Raw genomic sequence first — 21,127 nt, 5'->3', positions numbered from 1 at the left:
AGTTGAATGAGCTGTAATCATCAGAGGAGGCTTATGTCCCACTGTCTCATGCGAAACAGAGGACACTCCTCAGCTAAAAATATAAGGAAGTCGAAGAGGCCCTCTGACCCCCACGCTTCCCGGAAAAAGAACAAACAGAGAAAGAAGTTTGTCTAAATTCCTACGTGGCCTGAAGATAGGACTTCAAGGCACAAACCACATCCCGAATTACGTTGAAAGGAACCACAATCTCTTGATTGATGTTACGAATTGACACAACCTTAGGAAGAAAACCTAACTTGGTTCGAAGAACAACCTTATCAGCATGGAAAGCGAGATAAGGAGGGACACATTGCAAGGCAGTAATCACAGATACTCTGCTCGCAGAAGCAATAGCCTATAGAAAAGGAACCATCCAAGACAATAGTATAATGTCTACTTCATGCATAGGCTCCAACGGAGTGCACCTAAAAAACAAGATTCAAACTCCAAGGAGGAGAAATAGATCTAAACACAGGTCTGATCCTAGCAGAGCCTTAACAAGTGACTGCACATCAGGAAGCTCAGTGAACCTCTTGAGCAGTAACACAGACAGGGCCGAAATCTGCCCCCTTCAGGGGACTTGCAGAAAAGCCCTTCTCCATTTCATCCTGGAGAACAGAATAAGTAGGTTCTCCACACCTTATGATAGATGCGACGAGCAACCAGCTACAAGCTTGAATGAGAGTAAAAATAACACTCTCAGAAACCCTTCTCGTGGCTAGGTCTAAGCGTTCAATCTCCACGCAGTCAGCCTCAGAAATCTAGACATAGATGAACAAAGAGACCTTGGTCAGCAGATCCCTGCGACAAGGTAACTTCTACGGATAAAATAACGACATCCCCAACAGTTGGCAAACCATATCCTTCGGGGGCCAAGACGGAACAATCAGTATCACTGATGCCTGCTTGATTCAAGCCTCTACACTAGGAAGTAGTGGTAACGGCCATAAAAGATAAATTGGATTTTACCTCCAAGGCCCTGCTAATGCATCTGTTAGCTCTGCCTGAGGATCCCAATACCTCGACCCATATCTGGGTAACTTGGTAATGAGACGTCATAAGATCTTCCTCTTGCAAATTTCCGCAAACACTCGGGAAGGAGAGATCAATCCCCCGGATTAAAGTATTTTCTCCTGAGGAAATCCGCTTACCAGTTGTCCACACCCGGAATGTGGATCGCTGACAACGAACATATTTGGGTCTCTGCCCATTCCAGAATCCGAGATACTTCCCTCATAGCTAGGGAGCTACTCGTTCCTCCCTGATGGTTAATGTAAGCCACAGAGGATATATTGTCTGATTGGAAACTGAAACTGGGACGAACCCAGCAGAGGCCAAGCCTTCAGAGCATTGCCCGAAGATCCCAAATGCGATCGTGAAGAAGCTTTTCCTCCTGAGTCTAGAAGCCCTGTGCCTTCCTGGTACCCCGAACAGCTCCCCATCCTGACAGACTCGCAACCGTAGTCACAAACACCCAGGATGGTCTTGAGACGGACATCCCTTGTACAAGAGATCCAAACAAAAACACCAAGAGAGAAATTCTCTCGATCGGTTGTCCAGAGATATATGTTGAGACAGATCTGAATTATCGCCATTCCACTGCTTCAGCATGCGCAGTTGCAACAGTCTGAGGTGAAACCTGACAAAGGAAATGATGTCCATGCTGGACACCATGAGACCAATCACCTCCTTCCCCCGAGCCACAGATGGCCTTAAGGAGGTCTGGAGGGCAAGACATGTCGAGCAACGTCTCTTGTCTGTTAAAAATGTTCTCATGCCCATGGGGAATATTATAGTACCCAAGAATTCTACCCTGGTACTTGAAGCAAGAGAACTCTCTAGATTTATCTTCCATCCATGGGATCAAAGAAGACAGAAAAGATTCTGAATGGTCCACTCTACAAAACACTTCTTGGAGAATGCTGCGTTAGCCGGGAATCAAACCTTGGGTTAACTACTTGGAAGGTAGCTATGCTCACCACTATACCAGCTAGACCAAACAGAAAATCAATAAACTGAAAGTGCTGGTCCAGGAACGCAAACCTTAGGAACTGGAAGTGGTACTTGAGGATTGGTACGTGAAGGGAGCATTCTTCAGATCTAGGGTGGTCATGAACCGCCCTTCCCGAAAGAGGGGACGAATGGACCTATTGAGCGAGGAGACATTTAAAAACTTGTTTAAGCACTACAGGTCCAAATCGGACAGAAAAGTTCCCTCCTTCTTTGGAACCACGAAAAGGTTTGAATAGTATCCCAAACCTTCTCACTGCAATAGGCACCGGGACAATAACTCCTAAGAGGACAGATCCCATACGCACCCCAGAAAGGCTTCCCTCCTTTCTGGTCAGGAAGACAGGAGACAGAGGAGGAACTGCCCTTGGGTAGCTGGGACTTGAAAGCTATCTTGTAACCCTGAGCTATGACCTCCAGGACCTATGGATCTTGCACGTCCCTGAACCAAGCGACTAAAAAAAGAGTGACAGTCTGCCCCCTACACGATGCAGAAGAGGACCGGGGACCGCCCGTTCATACCGACTTAAACTCGGCGGGTAATGCCTAATAGCATCACAGATAAAAGAATTAGCAAACCTCAAGGCCGTAAATCTTTCCTGAGTAACATCGAGGGAACCCCAATCGATTCTATAAGAAGTCACACCAGAAGGTAATTTCTGCAGCAACCACGGTTTAAACAAATATCCCGTATGTTGAAAAAATTTTCTTAACAGAGTTTCCATCCTTTATCCATGAGCTCTTAAACGAAGAGCTATCCTCAAACGGGATAGTAATACGTTAATAAGGGTGAAGATAGTGCCATTGCTTTTAGGGATGGAACCTCACAACTACATTGAGAGTCCAGGACCAGGAACAATATGTTAAAAGGAGAAGAGAGGAACAATCAAGTCCCATTCATTCTCAATAATGTTCGCCATCTAACAGGAGCAGGGAAGGATAAGGTATCACCTTGTCCTCAAACTCTAATCAATATAGGAATCAAAGGTTCCTCAGGCAATCTGGCCTCTGGAACCACTGAATTTGCCAAAAAAACTTCCTTTAGAAGAAAGCGCAAAAAAGAAAGTCTGGTTCCTCCGCAGCCAGAGGTTTAGAGGCAGCAGACTCCGGTCCAAAATGTTCAGACTGCGGTGTCAAAGGCCGCAGACACCGCAGTCTGAGCTGCGCAGTAACGTCTAGTGAAAAAAGTGACCTCTCCAGATGGAGGATCAGCAATGCAAGTGTAGAGAGATAAGCATGTAGGGTACGCACCTCACTAGATGACAGCTCCTCAGAGGTGGATGGCTCAGTGGTATCAAACATGTTTGATATTATCACATTATCAAGGCATATGGAACATAATTGAGGGGACGTACTAAGGCCTCCTCACAATATAAATAGGAATTACTCCTTAGGAATAGAGGGAGTGCCATCTAAGTACCAGAATCCTCCATCGCTAGTGCAATAACCGGAGAATTATAGAAATAAAACAATATTTTACTCAAAAAACCTGCACCTTTATATCCCAATGGCTGGGGCATTCCCCACCTCCCATGACCCAGACAGTACAGAGAGTTAGAACTCCTCTCTGATAGACACCCGGTCAGGAAAGAGGTAAAGAATCATATGGTGCACAATGCAGGACCGTCCCTGCTATGAGAAAAAGCACGCCAAGCTTGTAAGCTGCATGGCTCTCAAAGTGAAAGTAAAACCTGTATATTCCATAACAGCCTATGAGCCCATAACATCTCACACGTAAAAGCAGCATAAAATCAAACATGTAAGATTATTCCCCCCTGTTCAATAATCCCTCTCAGGAGATATTAACCCTTGATTCTATACAGATAAAAGGAGTCACACTGTGATCCTGTCTTCTAGCGTTATCATACATGTATAAAAAAAACATAATTTATGCTTACCTGATAAATTCCTTTCTTCTGTAGTGTGATCAGTCCACGGGTCATCATTACTTCTGGGATATTACTCCTCCCCAACAGGAAGTGCAAGAGGATTCACCCAGCAGAGCTGCATATAGCTCCTCCCCTCTACGTCACTCCCAGTCATTCGACCAAGGACCAACGAGAAAGGAAAAGCCAAGGGTGAAGTGGTGACTGGAGTATAAATTAAAAAATATTTACCTGCCATTACTTCTGGGATACCAATACCAAAGCAAAAGTACACGGATGACGGGAGGGATAGGCAGGCTCTTTATACAGAAGGAACCACTGCCTGAAGAACCAAAAATAGCCTCCGATGAAGCAAAAGTGTCAAATTTGTAAAATTTGGAAAAAGTATGAAGCGAAGACCAAGTTGCAGCCTTGCAAATCTGTTCAACAGAGGCCTCATTCTTGAAGGCCCAAGTGGAAGCCACAGCTCTAGTAGAATGAGCTGTAATTCTTTCAGGAGGCTGCTGTCCAGCAGTCTCATAAGCTAAACGAATTATGCTACGAAGCCAAAAAGAAAGAGAGGTAGCGGAAGCTTTTTGACCTCTCCTCTGCCCAGAGTAAATGACAAACAGAGAAGACGTTTGTCGAAATTCCTTAGTTGCCTGTAAGTAAAATTTTAGAGCACGGACTACATCCAGGTTGTGCAGTAGACGTTCCTTCTTTGAAGAAGGATTTGGGCATAAAGAAGGAACAACAATCTCTTGATTGATATTCCTGTTAGTAACTACCTTAGGTAAGAACCCAGGTTTAGTACGCAGGACTACCTTATCCGAATGAAAAATCAAATAAGGAGAATCACAATGTAAGGCTGATAATTCAGAGACTCTTCGAGCCGAGGAAATAGCCATTAAAAATAGAACTTTCCAAGATAACAACTTTATATCAATGGAATGAAGGGGTTCAAACGGAACGCCCTGTAAAACATTAAGAACAAGGTTTAAACTCCATGGTGGAGCAACAGTTTTAAACACAGGCTTAATCCTGGCCAAAGCCTGACAAAAAGCCTGGACGTCAGGAACTTCTGACAGACGTTTGTGTAACAGAATGGACAGAGCTGAGATCTGTCCCTTTAATGAACTAGCAGATAAACCCTTTTCTAAACCTTCTTGTAGAAAAGACAATATCCTAGGAATCCTAACCTTACTCCAAGAGTAACCTTTGGATTCACACCAATATAGGTATTTACGCCATATCTTATGGTAAATCTTTCTGGTAACAGGTTTCCTAGCCTGTATTAAGGTATCAATAACTGACTCAGAAAACCCACGTCTTGATAAAATCAAGCGTTCAATTTCCAAGCAGTCAGCTTCAGAGAAGTTAGATTTTGATGTTTGAAGGGACCCTGTATCAGAAGGTCCTGTTTCAGAGGTAGAGACCAAGGTGGACAGGATGACAAGTCCACCAGGTCTGCATACCAAGTCCTGCGTGGCCATGCAGGTGCTATTAGAATCACTGATGCTCTCTCTTGTTTGATTCTGGCAATCAATCGAGGAAGTAACGGGAAGGGTGGAAACACGTAAGCCATCCTGAAGTCCCAAGGTGCTGTCAGAGCATCTATCAGGACTGCTCCTGGATCCCTGGATCTGGACCCGTAACGAGGAAGCTTGGCGTTCTGTCGAGACGCCATGAGATCTATCTCTGGTTTGCCCCAACGTCGAAGTATTTGGGCAAAGACCTCCGGATGAAGTTCCCACTCCCCTGGATGAAAAGTCTGACGACTTAAGAAATCCGCCTCCCAGTTCTCCACTCCCGGGATGTGGATTGCTGACAGGTGGCAAGAGTGAGACTCTGCCCAGCGAATTATCTTTGATACTTCCATCATAGCTAGGGAGCTTCTTGTCCCTCCCTGATGGTTGATGTAAGCTACAGTCGTGATGTTGTCCGACTGAAACCTGATGAACCCCCGAGTTGTCAACTGGGGCCAAGCCAGGAGGGCATTGAGAACTGCTCTCAATTCCAGAATGTTTATTGGCAGGAGACTCTCCTCCTGACTCCATTGTCCCTGAGCCTTCAGAGAATTCCAGACGGCACCCCAACCTAGAAGGCTGGCGTCTGTTGTTACAATTGTCCAGTCTGGTCTGCTGAATGGCATCCCCCTGGACAGATGTGGCCGAGAAAGCCACCATAGAAGAGAATTTCTGGTCTCTTGATCCAGATTCAGAGAAGGGGATAAGTCTGAGTAATCCCCATTCCACTGACTTAGCATGCACAGTTGCAGTGGTCTGAGGTGTAAGCGTGCAAAGGGTACTATGTCCATTGCCGCTACCATTAAGCCGATTACCTCCATGCATTGAGCCACTGACGGGTGTTGAATGGAATGAAGGGTGCGGCAAGCACTTTGAAGTCTTGTTAGCCTGTCCTCTGTCAGGTAAATCTTCATTTCTACAGAATCTATAAGAGTCCCCAGGAAGGGAACTCTTGTGAGTGGAACGAGTGAACTTTTCTTTTCGTTCACCTTCCATCCATGTGACCTTAGAAATGCCAGCACTAACTCTGTATGAGACTTGGCAGTTTGAAAGCTTGAAGCTTGTATCAGAATGTCGTCTAGGTATGGAGCTACCGAGATTCCCCGCGGTCTTAGTACCGCCAGAAGAGCACCCAGAACCTTTGTGAAGATTCTTGGAGCTGTAGCCAATCCGAATGGAAGAGCCACAAACTGGTAATGCCTGTCTAGGAAGGCAAACCTTAGGTACCGATAATGATCTTTGTGAATCGGTATGTGAAGGTAAGCATCTTTTAAATCTACAGTGGTCATGTACTGACCCTCTTGGATCATAGGTAAAATTGTCCGAATAGTCTCCATCTTGAACGATGGAACTCTTAGGAACTTGTTTAGGATCTTTAAGTCCAGGATTGGTCTGAAAGTTCCCTCTTTTTTGGGAACCACAAACAGATTTGAGTAAAACCCCTGTCCCTGTTCCGATCGTGGAACTGGATGGATTACTCCCATTAACAAGAGCTCTTGTACGCAGCGTAGAAACGCCTCTTTCTTTGTCTGGATTGTTGACAATCTTGACAGATGAAATCTCTCTCTTGGAGGAGAGTATTTGAAGTCCAGAAGGTATCCCTGAGATATTATCTCTAGCGCCCAGGGATCCTGAACATCTCTTGCCCAAGCCTGGGCGAAGAGAGAAAGTCTGCCCCCCACTAGATCCGATCCCGGATCGGGGGCCCTCAATTCATGCTGTTTTAGGGGCAGCAGCAGGTTTCCTAGTCTGCTTGCCCTTGTTCCAGGACTGGTTAGGTTTCCAGCCTTGTCTGTAGCGAGCAACAGCTCCTTCCTGTTTTGGTGCAGAGGAAGTTGATGCTGCTCCTGCTTTGAAATTACGAAAGGAACGAAAATTAGACTGTCTAGTCTTGGCTTTGGCTTTGTCCTGAGGCAGGGCATGGCCTTTACCTCCTGTAATGTCAGCGATAATCTCTTTCAACCCGGGCCCGAATAAGGTCTGCCCTTTGAAAGGTATATTAAGCAATTTAGACTTAGAAGTAACATCAGCTGACCAGGATTTTAGCCACAGCGCCCTGCGTGCCTGAATGGCGAATCCTGAATTCTTCGCCGTAAGTTTAGTAAGATGTACTACGGCCTCCGAAATGAATGAATTAGCTAGTTTAAGGACTCTAAGCCTGTCCGTAATGTCGTCCAGAGTAGCTGAACCAATGTTCTCTTCCAGAGACTCAATCCAGAATGCCGCTGCAGCCGTGATCGGCGCAATGCATGCAAGGGGTTGCAATATAAAACCTTGTTGAACAAACATTTTCTTAAGGTAACCCTCTAATTTTTTATCCATTGGATCTGAAAAAGCACAGCTATCCTCCACCGGGATAGTGGTACGCTTAGCTAAGGTAGAAACTGCTCCCTCCACCTTAGGGACCGTTTGCCATAAGTCCCTTGTGGTGGCGTCTATTGGAAACATTTTTCTAAATATCGGAGGGGGTGAGAATGGCACACCGGGTCTATCCCACTCCTTAGTAACAATTTCAATAAGTCTCTTAGGTATAGGAAAAACCTCAGTACTCGTCGGTACCGCAAAATATTTATCCAACCTACACATTTTCTCTGGTATTGCAACTGTGTTACAATCATTCAGAGCCGCTAACACCTCCCCTAGTAATACACGGAGGTTTTCCAGTTTAAATTTAAAATTTGAAATATCTGAATCCAGTCTGTTTGGATCAGAACCGTCACCCACAGAATGAAGCTCTCCGTCCTCATGTTCTGCCACCTGTGACGCAGTGTCTGACATGGCCCTAATATTATCAGCGCACTCTGTTCTCACCCCAGAGTGATCACGCTTACCTCTTAGCTCTGGTAATTTAGCCAAAACCTCAGTCATAACAGTAGCCATATCCTGTAATGTGATTTGTAATGGCCGCCCAGATGTACTCGGCGCTACAATATCACGCACCTCCCTCTGAGCGGGAGATGTAGGTACTGACACGTGAGGCGAGTTAGTCGGCATAACTCTCCCCTCGTTGTTTGGTGAAATTTGTTCAATTTGTACAGATTGACTTTTATTTAAAGTAGCATCAATACAGTTAGTACATAAATTTCTATTGGGCTCCACTTTGGCATTGCAACAAATGACACAGGTATCATCCTCTGAATCAGACATGTTTAACACACTAGCAAATAAACTTGTAACTTGGAAATACAATTCAATTAGAATAATATTAAAACGTACTGTGCCTTTAAGAAGCACAGAAGATCTATGACAGTTGAAAATTAATAAATTGAAACAGTTATAGCCTCAATCCTTGTAAATAACACAACTTTAGCAAAGGTTTAATCCCATTAGCAAAGATAACAAATTCTGAAAGCAGGAAACAAATTACAGAATAAACGTTTTTTATCTCAGTCAAACTATAATTCTCACAGCTCTGCTGAGAGAAATTACCTCCCTCAAAATAAGTTTTGAAGACCCCTGAGCTCTGTAGAGATGAACCGGATCATGCAGGGAATACAATGAGTTGCTGACTGAAATATTTGATGTGTAGTAAAAGCGCCAAAAAACGGCCCCTCCCCCTCACACACAGCAGTGAGGGAGAACAGAAACTGTCAGAAAACAGATTAAGCAACTGCCAAGTGGAAAAATAGTGCCCAAACATTTATTCACTCAGTACCTCAGTAAATGAAAACGATTTTACATTCCAGCAAAAACGTTAAACATAATCTCTAGTTATTAAACAGCTTTATGTATTTCTTACAGTGTAATTCTAGTGAAGTACCATTCCCCAGAATACTGAAGTGTAAAGTATACATACATGACATTATATCGGTATGGCAGGATTTTCTCATCAATTCCATTGTCAGAAAATAAAAACTGCTACATACCTCTATGCAGATTCATCTGCCCGCTGTCCCCTGATCTGAAGTTTACCTCTCCTCAGATGGCCGAGAAACAGCAATATGATCTTAACTACTCCGGCTAAAATCATAACAAAAACTCTGGTAGATTCTTCTTCAAACTCTGCCAGAGAGATAATAACACACTCCGGTGCTATTTTAAAATAACAAACTTTTGATTGAAGATATAAAACTAAGTATAATCACCATAGTCCTCTCACACATCCTATCTAGTCGTTGGGTGCAAGAGAATGACTGGGAGTGACGTAGAGGGGAGGAGCTATATGCAGCTCTGCTGGGTGAATCCTCTTGCACTTCCTGTTGGGGAGGAGTAATATCCCAGAAGTAATGATGACCCGTGGACTGATCACACTTAACAGAAGAAAATGACCAGAATCTACGCCATGGAACAGGAACACGGCCTTTCAAGTGTGACAGGTTAGTAGCATCGCTCCTGACATGGACTTAGAGCAGAAAGCAGGCAGTGAAACTCGCCAACGCTGATTGCTTAAGGAGCTGTTAATATGAGTTTGGATGGTTTCGCAGAAAGATCCCCCTGCATCTCCAGACTTTCACCCATGCTCTCACTGAGAGGCTGATAGGACTACTTAAAACTCCAGTCCCATTGCGAAGAGTACTACCCTCCATAAGAGACTACTCCGAATCTTCCGACACTTCTCTGCCAACCTCCTGTGATGAAAGGCAAAGAATGACTGGGGGTGAGGGGAGGTAATTAATAGGGATGCACCGAAATGAAAATTCCTATACCGAAAAGGCCAAAAACCGAAACAAAACAGAAAATTACTTTTTTTCTTTTTTAACTACAGTGTGTGTGGGTGTAGCTGAGAGAGCTTGTAGGCGGGAAAGCTCAAACAAATGGGTGTGGTCACTTGTACAGTAGGGCATGATTGCAGTGAAACTGGTGGAGCTCTACAAGGGAGAGTGTGGTTATAGCCAGACAACAATATGAGGTGGACATGTGTTTTATTTTTGGGTGTAGTTATCCGTGCGATGGGCGTGGCTGCACCTGATAGTCTCATCGTATCTCTGCCTAGTTCCTGGTTCGGGTCTCACACACAAACCCGTCAGATTATATGCCCGGAGCTCCAAATGGAGTCTGTCTGTCACCTATCACCAGGACTACCGGACTAAGCTACGACCTTAGGTGCAAGGTGGTTATAGAAAGTTACTGTGCTTTTTTGTATACACTGTCTGGTGGGTGCTAATTTGTACCAACTGTGTGCGAGCTTGGGGCTTATGCATATATAGTGCTGTGCTGCTCACCTTATGCTAAGGATAGGCATGTAACTCAATAGAACAGGGGAGGGCTGTAAAATTTTAGCCATTATGGTCCTCTATGGCTCATCGCTAGTATTATTCTTTATTTAGTTCTGTGTAACAGAATCAGATTTAAACTTTTATTTGGATAATTGGTAAAAAAAACTAAAGTATAGTCTTGACAACTATTATTATATGCAAAACCGTAAGTCAAGTAATGAACTCAAACAGCAGCTCTAGGCTGGAATCAAAATAAAAGGCAAAAAAACTGAAAAACAAAATAACCAAAAATGTGTTTCTACGGCCGAAATTCGGTGCAACCCTAGTATTTAAGCCTTTGGCTGGGGAGTCTTTGCCTCCTCCTGGTGGCCAGGTTCTTAATTCCCACAACTAATGAATGAAGCAGTGGACTCTCCTCCCATTAAGATGGAAAAGCTATTAAAGCAAGTGGCAGCAGACAAAGTAGGGGAGAGAGACCAGCCCATTTGAAATGGTTTTCCTGCAGCATCTTTGAATACAATTACATCTTATGAGCTATTTGCCCAAGTACATTGCCCCTTTAAGTATACAAACTAGCGGCTAGATTTGGAGTTTGGCGGTAAAAGGGCTGTTAACGCTCCGCGGGTTTTTTTCTGGCCGCACCATAAATTTAACTCTGGTATCGAGAGTTCAAACAAATGCTGCGTTAGGCTCCAAAAAAGGAGCGTAGAGCATATTTAGCGCAAATGCAACTCTCGATACCAGAGTTGCTTACGGACGCGGCCGGCCTCAAAAACGTGCTCGTGCACGATTCTCCCATAGGAAACAATGGGGCTGTTTGAGCTGAAAAAAAACCTAACACCTGCAAAAAAGCAGCGTTCAGCTCCTAACGCAGCCCCATTGTTTCCTATGGGGAAACACTTCCTACGTCTGCACCTAACACTCTAACATGTACCCCGAGTCTAAACACCCCTAGCCTTACACTTATTAACCCCTAATCTGCCGCCCCCGCTATCGCTGACCCCTGCATTACACTTTTAACCCCTAATCTGCCGCTCCGTAAACCGCCGCCACCTACGTTATCCCTATGTACCCCTAATCTGCTGCCCTAACATCGCCGACCCCTATGTTATATTTATTAACCCCTAATCTGCCCCCCACAACGTCGCCGACACCTACCTACACTTATTAACCCCTAATCTGCCGAGCGGACCTGAGCGCTACTATAATAAAGTTATTAACCCCTAATCCGCCTCACTAACCCTATCATAAATAGTATTAACCCCTAATCTGCCCTCCCTAACATCGCCGACACCTACCTTCAATTATTAACCCCTAATCTGCCGACCGGAGCTCACCGCTATTCTAATAAATGTATTAACCCCTAAAGCTAAGTCTAACCCTAACACTAACACCCCCCTAAGTTAAATATAATTTTTATCTAACGAAATAAATTAACTCTTATTAAATAAATGATTCCTATTTAAAGCTAAATACTTACCTGTAAAATAAATCCTAATATAGCTACAATATAAATTACATTTATATTATAGCTATTTTAGGATTAATATTTATTTTACAGGTAACTTTGTATTTATTTTAACCAGGTACAATAGCTATTAAATAGTTAAGAACTATTTAATAGTTACCTAGTTAAAATAATTACAAATTTACCTGTAAAATAAATCCTAACCTAAGATATAATTAAACCTAACACTACCCTATCAATAAAATAATTAAATAAACTACCTACAATTACCTACAATTAACCTAACACTACACTATCAATAAATTAATTAAACACAATTGCTACAAATAAATACAATTAAATAAACTATCTAAAGTACAAAAAATAAAAAAGAACTAAGTTACAGAAAATAAAAAAATATTTACAAACATAAGAAAAATATTACAACAATTTTAAACTAATTACACCTACTCTAAGCCCCCTAATAAAATAACAAAGACCCCCAAAATAAAAAATTCCCTACCCTATTCTAAAATACAAAAATTACAAGCTCTTTTACCTTACCAGCCCTGAACAGGGCCCTTTGCGGGGCATGCCCCAAGAATTTCAGCTCTTTTGCCTGTAAAAAAAAACATACAATACCCCCCCCCAACATTACAACCCACCACCCACATACCCCTAATCTAACCCAAACCCCCTTAAATAAACCTAACACTAATCCCCTGAAGATCTTCCTACCTTGTCTTCACCATCCAGGTATCACCGATCCGTCCTGGCTCCAAGATCTTCATCCATCCCAAGCGGGGGTTGGCGATCCATAATCCGGTGCTCCAAAGTCTTCCTCCTATCCGGCAAGAAGAGGACATCCGGACCGGCAAACATCTTCTCCAAGCGGCATCTTCTATGTTCTTCCATCCGATGACGACCGGCTCCATCTTGAAGACCTCCAGCGCGGATCCATCCTCTTCTTCCGACGACTAGACGACGAATGACGGTTCCTTTAAGGGACGTCATCCAAGATGGCGTCCCTCGAATTCCGATTGGCTGATAGGATTCTATCAGCCAATCGGAATTAAGGTAGGAATATTCTGATTGGCTGATGGAATCAGCCAATCAGAATCAAGTTCAATCCGATTGGCTGATCCAATCAGCCAATCAGATTGAGCTCGCATTCTATTGGCTGATCGGAACAGCCAATAGAATGCGAGCTCAATCTGATTGGCTGATTGGATCAGCCAATCGGATTGAACTTGATTCTGATTGGCTGATTCCATCAGCCAATCAGAAAATTCCTACCTTAATTCCGATTGGCTGATAGAATCCTATCAGCCAATCGGAATTCGAGGGACGCCATCTTGGATGACGTCCCTTAAAGGAACCGTCATTCGTCGTCTAGTCGTCGGAAGAAGAGGATGGATCCGCGCTGGAGGTCTTCAAGATGGAGCCGGTCGTCATCGGATGGAAGAACATAGAAGATGCCGCTTGGAGAAGATGTTTGCCGGTCCGGATGTCCTCTTCTTGCCGGATAGGAGGAAGACTTTGGAGCACCGGATTATGGATCGCCAACCCCCGCTTGGGTTGGATGAAGATCTTGGAGCCAGGACGGATCGGTGATACCTGGATGGTGAAGACAAGGTAGGAAGATCTTCAGGGGATTAGTGTTAGGTTTATTTAAGGGGGTTTGGGTTAGATTAGGGGTATGTGGGTGGTGGGTTGTAATGTTGGGGGGGGGTATTGTATGTTTTTTTTTACAGGCAAAAGAGCTGAAATTCTTGGGGCATGCCCCGCAAAGGGCCCTGTTCAGGGCTGGTAAGGTAAAAGAGCTTGTAATTTTTGTATTTTAGAATAGGGTAGGGAATTTTTTATTTTGGGGGTCTTTGTTATTTTATTAGGGGGCTTAGAGTAGGTGTAATTAGTTTAAAATTGTTGTAATATTTTTCTTATGTTTGTAAATATTTTTTTATTTTCTGTAACTTAGTTCTTTTTTATTTTTTGTACTTTAGATAGTTTATTTAATTGTATTTATTTGTAGCAATTGTGTTTAATTAATTTATTGATAGTGTAGTGTTAGGTTAATTGTAGGTAATTGTAGGTAGTTTATTTAATTATTTTATTGATAGGGTAGTGTTAGGTTTAATTATATCTTAGGTTAGGATTTATTTTACAGGTAAATTTGTAATTATTTTAACTAGGTAACTATTAAATAGTTCTTAACTATTTAATAGCTATTGTACCTGGTTGAAATAAATACAAAGTTACCTGTAAAATAAATATTAATCCTAAAATAGCTATAATATAAATGTAATTTATATTGTAGCTATATTAGGATTTATTTTACAGGTAAGTATTTAGCTTTAAATAGGAATCATTTATTTAATAAGAGTTAATTTATTTCGTTAGATAAAAATTATATTTAACTTAGGGGGGTGTTAGTGTTAGGGTTAGACTTAGCTTTAGGGGTTAATACATTTATTAGAATAGCGGTGAGCTCCGGTCGGCAGATTAGGGGTTAATAATTTAAGGTAGGTGTCGGCGATGTTAGGGAGGGCAGATTAGGGGTTAATACTATTTATGATAGGGTTAGTGAGGCGGATTAGGGGTTAATAACTTTATTATAGTAGCGCTCAGGTCCGCTCGGCAGATTAGGGGTTAATAAGTGTAGGTAGGTGTCGGCGACGTTGTGGGGGGCAGATTAGGGGTTAATAAATATAACATAGGGGTCGGCGATGTTAGGGGCAGCAGATTAGGGGTACATAGGGATAACGTAGGTGGCGGCGATTTGCGGTCGGAAGATTAGGGGTTAATTATTTTAAGTAGCTTGCGGCGACGTTGTGGGGGGCAAGTTAGGGGTTAATAAATATAATATAGGGGTCGGCGGGGTTAGGGGCAGCAGATTAGGGGTACATAAGTATAACGTAGGTGGCGGTCGGCAGATTAGGGGTTAAAAATTTTAATCGAGTGGCGGCGATGTGGGGGGACCTCGGTTTAGGGGTACATAGGTAGTTTATGGGTGTTAGTGTACTTTAGGGTACAGTAGTTAAGAGCTTTATAAACCGGCGTTAGCCAGAAAGCTCTTAACTCCTGCTTTTTTCAGGCGGCTGGAATCTTGTCGTTAGAGCTCTAACGCTCACTGCAGAAACGACTCTAAATACCAGCGTTAGAAAGATCCCATTGAAAAGATAGGATACGCAAATGGCGTAGGGGGATCTGCGGTATGGAAAAGTCGCGGCTGTAAAGTGAGCGTTAGACCCTTTAATCACTGACTCCAAATACCAGCGGGCGGCCAAAACCAGCGTTAGGAGCCTCTAACGCTGGTTTTGACGGCTACCGCCGAACTCTAAATCTAGGCCTTAGTGTGCAACCTTTATGATTAGAGCATTATGTAGTGCTAAATATGATCATAGTTAGGGAGATGAAGAATTACCTAAGCAGCCATAAATTAAATAGCAGAGCTCGTCTTTTACATAACAAATAGTTGTTGCAATTTTTTTTGTAACAGCCACACATACAATTTTCTCTATATATAATTATATATAATTTTTTTTAAAAAAAGGATGTTCCTGTGCTAAAAAAACATAAATTATGCTTACCTGATAATTTCCTTTTCTTCTGATGGAGAGAGTCCACAGCAGCATTCATTACTTTTGAGAATTAAGAACCTGGCCACCAGTAGGAGGCAAAAACACCCCAGCCAAAGGCTTAAATACTCCTCTCACTTCCCTCATCCCCCAGTCATTCTGCCAAAGAACAAGGAACAGTAAAAGAAATATCAGGGTGAAAATGTGCCAGAAGAAAATAAGGACGCCCCACAGGTGGGGAGCAGTGGACTCTTTCCATCAGAAGAAAAGGAAATTATCAGGTAAGCATAATTTATGTTTTTCTTCTTAAATGGATAGAGTCCACAGCTGCATTCATTACTTTTGGGAAACAATACTCAAGGTATAGAGGACACTGAATGCCAAGACAGTAGGGTACAATAGGCGGCCCATACTGATAGCACCAGGCCTGAACCTCTACCCAATAAAAAATCCCGCTTCATCCGAAGCTGAGAAAATTTTTCAAGGAAAAGCCCCAGTGACACTGACCCGCAGCCAGTCCAGAGCCAAACCAGAGACCGCAAAACGGACTCGACTGAGCCAACAGTCCACCAAGAGACACCGTCGCCCAACAGACGGTCCCCCACCACTCACCCCTCACAAATGAAGGGTGAACCAGTAGAAATCCCCAAGGGGAACAAGACAAAGGAGGACCGAGGAAACCGAAAAGTCCCTTAATACGAAAAAAAAGCACCTCCAAGGGTGGGCCCAGCACACAGAGACCCAAATGAACCCAAACAGGGAAAGAGGCCACGCATATACCGGGCGAAACCCGGGATAATACCAGGCACAGAGACTGAAAAGACGTCTCCCCAACAACCTGCAAGCATGGAACGCAACTAAAGAGGCAAAGTCCTCCCAGCGTCTGCCCATAGAATACCCAAGTATTCAACCGTGAAAGAGCGTGTAATAGACCCAGGCGAAACCCGAAGTTCGATAACACAGAGTCCATAACAGGACGACACAGAGGGAGCTTGCAAGGGAGAAGAAGAAGCAGTCATCAAGAAATGGACCGCACAAAACAGCCCCCAACAGAGGGCACGCTCCAGGCAACCTAAGCAACCGGACCTACTCACAGGTCCCTAAAAAGGGGAACACAAAGCCTCCATCGAGGCCCCCCGAGGAGAGAATACCCTCAGAACCCGAAGGAAGAGGAAACCGTCTCCTGTCAGAGGAGCAAGGAGAAAGGAAAAACCATCTCCTAGCAGACTGAGCTATCAGAATAGACTCAGCAAGCTCACACATCCCAAAGGATACTGTGACCCCTAGACCGCTCTGGCATCCTGACCTGCAGACCCAGCTGGGCCACCAATACAAGGGAAGAAAGATCCCGAAACTGGTACAGGAACGAGCGTAAAAATGGCAGAGCCATCCCCTCAGAGTATAAGTACAACCCAACTCTGAAAAACAGACAAGGCCATAGACCTAAGGATCTATCAAAACAAGGCCCCACAGTCTGACATGGAACCAGCAAGATTCCAGGTGGAACCCAGTCCACCTTCCACTTCCCAACCAGGAAAAGCCCCTAGGAAGGACTCTGTCTCCCTAGGAAGAGAATATCCCCTAAAGCAAAAAGGAAGAGGTCGGAAAGGCAATAACCGTCTTCAAGGCCCAAAGCCACCGGCTAAACGGGAAGAAAAAAAGTAGTTTGCCCAAAAGAGGCACAGCCGACCCATTCGCCTGCAGAGCAGAGAATCCACGCGAACATTGGCAAACTAACAGGGGAACGCCATCCCAAGGTGCACCAAAAACTGGAATACAGCGCCAGCAGCTGGGTAGAAACCCACCAATCTTGAGGCGCAAGCCCCCAGCTAATCCCAAATGACCTGGGTTACTTTGTGGCAAGGAGTAAAAAATACTCCGATAACCTGGCCAACCATGACCAGGTTAGGTAGACGGAGCAAGGACATAGCCCAAGTTCCCACTACCTTGGAACACCCCGACCAGCCCTGAGATCCAAGATTCCAAAACCACCCAAGACTGGGTCAGGAAAAAAGGCCAAGCGAAGCTACAGCAACCGGAAGTCTCAGGGAGAAAAACAGGTCCGGGCACCTAATAGTTCAGGCAAACCTTACCCTAGAATTAAAAACCCCAACTGGCATAAAGGCCAGACACAAGGGTATGGATGCATATTCAGAAAATCCGGATAGTGAGAAGAATTCGAAAGCCCCGACCAAAGGAAGGAACCACCCCTAGCTAAAGTCCAACGCTCCAAAGAGCAAGGCTAGAAGTCGTATAAAGATACTTCTCAGATCCTCAGGACAACCAAGATCAAAAAAATCCTACTAGCAGGACTAGTCTCCCTATCACCTCCGCACAAGCAGAGGACACAAGGAAGAGAAAGGCACTAAGCCTACCCAGCTCCGGAAAACCCTGAGCTAAACAAAGTCCCCGCACCTGGAAACACAAATCCCTAAAAGGAGATCCACTCACCTGGAAACAATAGAAGAAGACCAAACGGTCTCTTATAACTCAGACAGACAGTACACGTCAAAGAGTAAGAGCTGCATTTAGATACACTATAAACAGCTTACGCGTACACCTGCAAGGTGTCAAGAGCTGCAACTGGTTTAAAAATGCAAACCTTCCACATGCTAGACAGCTATCCTGTACAAGCTGTTGGATGAAGCCCAAAAAGGACAAATCCAGAGGCCTAAAAAATGAAGGCCAAACTGTTCAATTGCAGTAAGGGGCATTAAGTCCACCAACCCTCCACTACATGGGGGAGGAAAACTCTAAGTTCTGATGAAATCAGATGTCAGAGTGACGCAGCGGAAAACTCCTCTGCCCTGCCATCTATGACTGAAGGCTATAAGGACTGAAACAATCCTTTCCCATCTCGTGAACTCACAGGTCCTCTTGAATGCTTAGTTGAACATAAAAAAACTATGATAACTTGAGCACTCAGCGCTACTACCGAACATGTCCAGCAGAAACAGCGCCACGTGTCTGAACAGTCACAAAACCAAACAAATATGACAGGACCAGCCTGTACTCAGGGTCCTAACCGGCAAGCTGCATAAATTCTCCCACATAGGGGAAAAAAGGAAAACAGACATTATTAAACATAGGACTAACATGTCCAAACAACTTCCGAAGAAGTAACAAAGAGTATCCTGAGGGAAACAAACACAAATAAAAAACATCCCATCTACAAAATAAAATATAAGGCAACCCAAAGGTTAACGACCAAAAGACAAAGGCCTACCCGCAGGACCAGCCAAATGGAGCCCTATCTTTCAGAAAACTGGGAAAGATCTCAAACAAATGACAATCTGGAGATTACTTCATCCCCACATGTCTAATGAGGTGCACCATTCAAATGATCAGACTGAAAATCCCCATATCTGTTAAAGATAGGGTCATTCAATAACTGAAAAAGATGTCTAAGCAACTTGCTAAGGCGCGCAATCATGTAACGAAAGGCACAACACTCCAGAACAGTTACACCCCCGGGGAACTGTAGAGGCCCACCCCAAGGCGGAAGACCCGGGACAATAGGGCACAAGCACAATCTCAAATAAACGTCTGCACTCTGCAGACGGACTATTGCTAACATTATCTGGAAGCGAAAATGTGCTGCAACCTCCGGGGGGAACACGCCACCCCGCATGGAGGAACCATAAACTGGGTTACCCGCATATGTAGAAGTATGAATTGGAAGGGAACTAGCCTCTTAGAGGACGGGGCCCCCTAAAGGCAGATGGCTCAGCAGTCCCCTGATTCCCTGAGCACGAGGAACCAGGCGCTCTTACATGGCATACGGAACATGGTCAGGAATGCGGAAATGGGGAACGGAATGTAACCACGCCAAACACAAGGTGAACCAAACAGTCCAAAAAAGCGCGCCCAACCAAAAGGGCGCATCACTTCCAAAGGTCTCATAGTTCCAACCACGAGCCCATAAACCTCACACATAAGCAGGTTGAATCACATAACAAACTCTGATTATAAACCCCCCTGTTCAAATACCCCCCTCAGGAGATATTAACCCTTGATTCCAAAATACTAACAGAGACTCACTGAGACCCTTATGTCATATAGTTAGACCCGCAAGGTGTGTAGCCTCTCGGAAAAACATTTATATTACAGTACATTGACGATAAAGTAAAATGAAACAATCTTACTGGAATCTACGCCATGGAACAGGAACACAGCCTTTCAAGTGTGACGAATAGTGGCATCGCCTCAGCCATGGACTTGAGAGAAGAAAGCATGCAGCAGAGCGAAGTTCGACAACGCTGATTGCTTGAGGAGCTGTTAATATGAGTTGGGATGGTTTCACAGAAAGACTCTCCCTGCATCTCCTCTAACTCTAACTTTTATCCAAACCCTCACTGAGAGACTGACAGGACTACTTAAAACTCCTGTCTCATGCCGAAGAGTACTACCCTCCATAAAAGACAAAAAACTAAAATTAAAAATTCTGACACGTCTCTGTCAACCTCCTGGGGCGAAAGGCAAAGGATGACTGGGGGATGAGGGGAGTTGGAGGAGTATTTAAGCCTTTGGCTAGGGTGTCTTTGCCTCCTCCTGGTGGCCAGGTCCTTAATTCAGAAAAGTAATTCATGCAGCTGTGGACTCTTTCCATTTAAGAAGAAAATAATCACATTTTGTTCTCATGTTTGTAGAATGATTCACTGACCTCCAATATAGCTTTAGCTGTTTTCCTAGTCAGGTAATTAGCTTCAACTCACAGATCTGTACACAAACAGATTTAATGTAACCATTTTTCATTCAGGAAATGTTATGTTTAAATACTGATCTTCCATATAAATGTTGAGCTAAATCTCATCTCATGTGGCTTAATTGGATTTAATTAATAAATGTGGCCACACTTATTCCCAAACAAAACCGTGTGTGCGCATAGATTTCAGATGGGCTACTATACGAAAGTTGGCACTGGTTTTTAGGAAAAAACTATCTAGATGCACCTAAGGCAGCAGAAGTGGGCAAGACACAACAGATGAGAAAGAGGTTTAATACAATTTACTTGGCTGGTTTTCAAGTCTTGTGAAAACATAACTGTGACCATTATGCTTCAAATAATTAATTTTAGGAACCAATAAAATTAAGGAAAGTAAAATCAAATAAAATAAAGGAACAATAACCACAGCATTTAACCCCCCACATTCAGGGCTAGAACACAAGTGGTGCGTTAACGTTAGCGCGAGTTTCCAATAACAATATCTCACCCGCGATAAAATTAATGCGGTATTACGGGTTGAAAGTAAACGCAACCAAACCAAATTTGTGCTCGTCAGGGTTAACGTGACTTAAGACCTTGCGTAAAGGGTTGGGCTAAAAAAAAAAATCTTGCGCCAAACACAACAAAAATACATTAAAAAACAGTTATAATAATCACAAAAAAGCAACTTTAAGACCACCTGGCAGTCAACATCATAACAGCTATGGAACAATAGAAGCTAATTGAGCAACCAAAAGAAATGGCACATAGCCCACTGCACAACCGGCAACACAATACCTGAGCCTGCGGCCAGAGAAA

General features: G+C 43.8%; 1 protein-coding gene across 3 annotated transcripts in view; it reads right to left on the bottom strand.

Annotated features, from left to right (window-relative positions):
* Positions 1-21,127, bottom strand: part of NUB1 (negative regulator of ubiquitin like proteins 1) — a 275,592-nt gene that overhangs the window by 4,403 nt on the left and 250,062 nt on the right. The window lies entirely within an intron of this gene.

Source organism: Bombina bombina, chromosome 5 (genome assembly GCF_027579735.1).
Source record: "Bombina bombina isolate aBomBom1 chromosome 5, aBomBom1.pri, whole genome shotgun sequence".
NCBI classification, from domain to species: Eukaryota; Metazoa; Chordata; class Amphibia; order Anura; family Bombinatoridae; genus Bombina; species Bombina bombina.
This window is presented reverse-complemented; position numbering and strand designations above follow the sequence as displayed.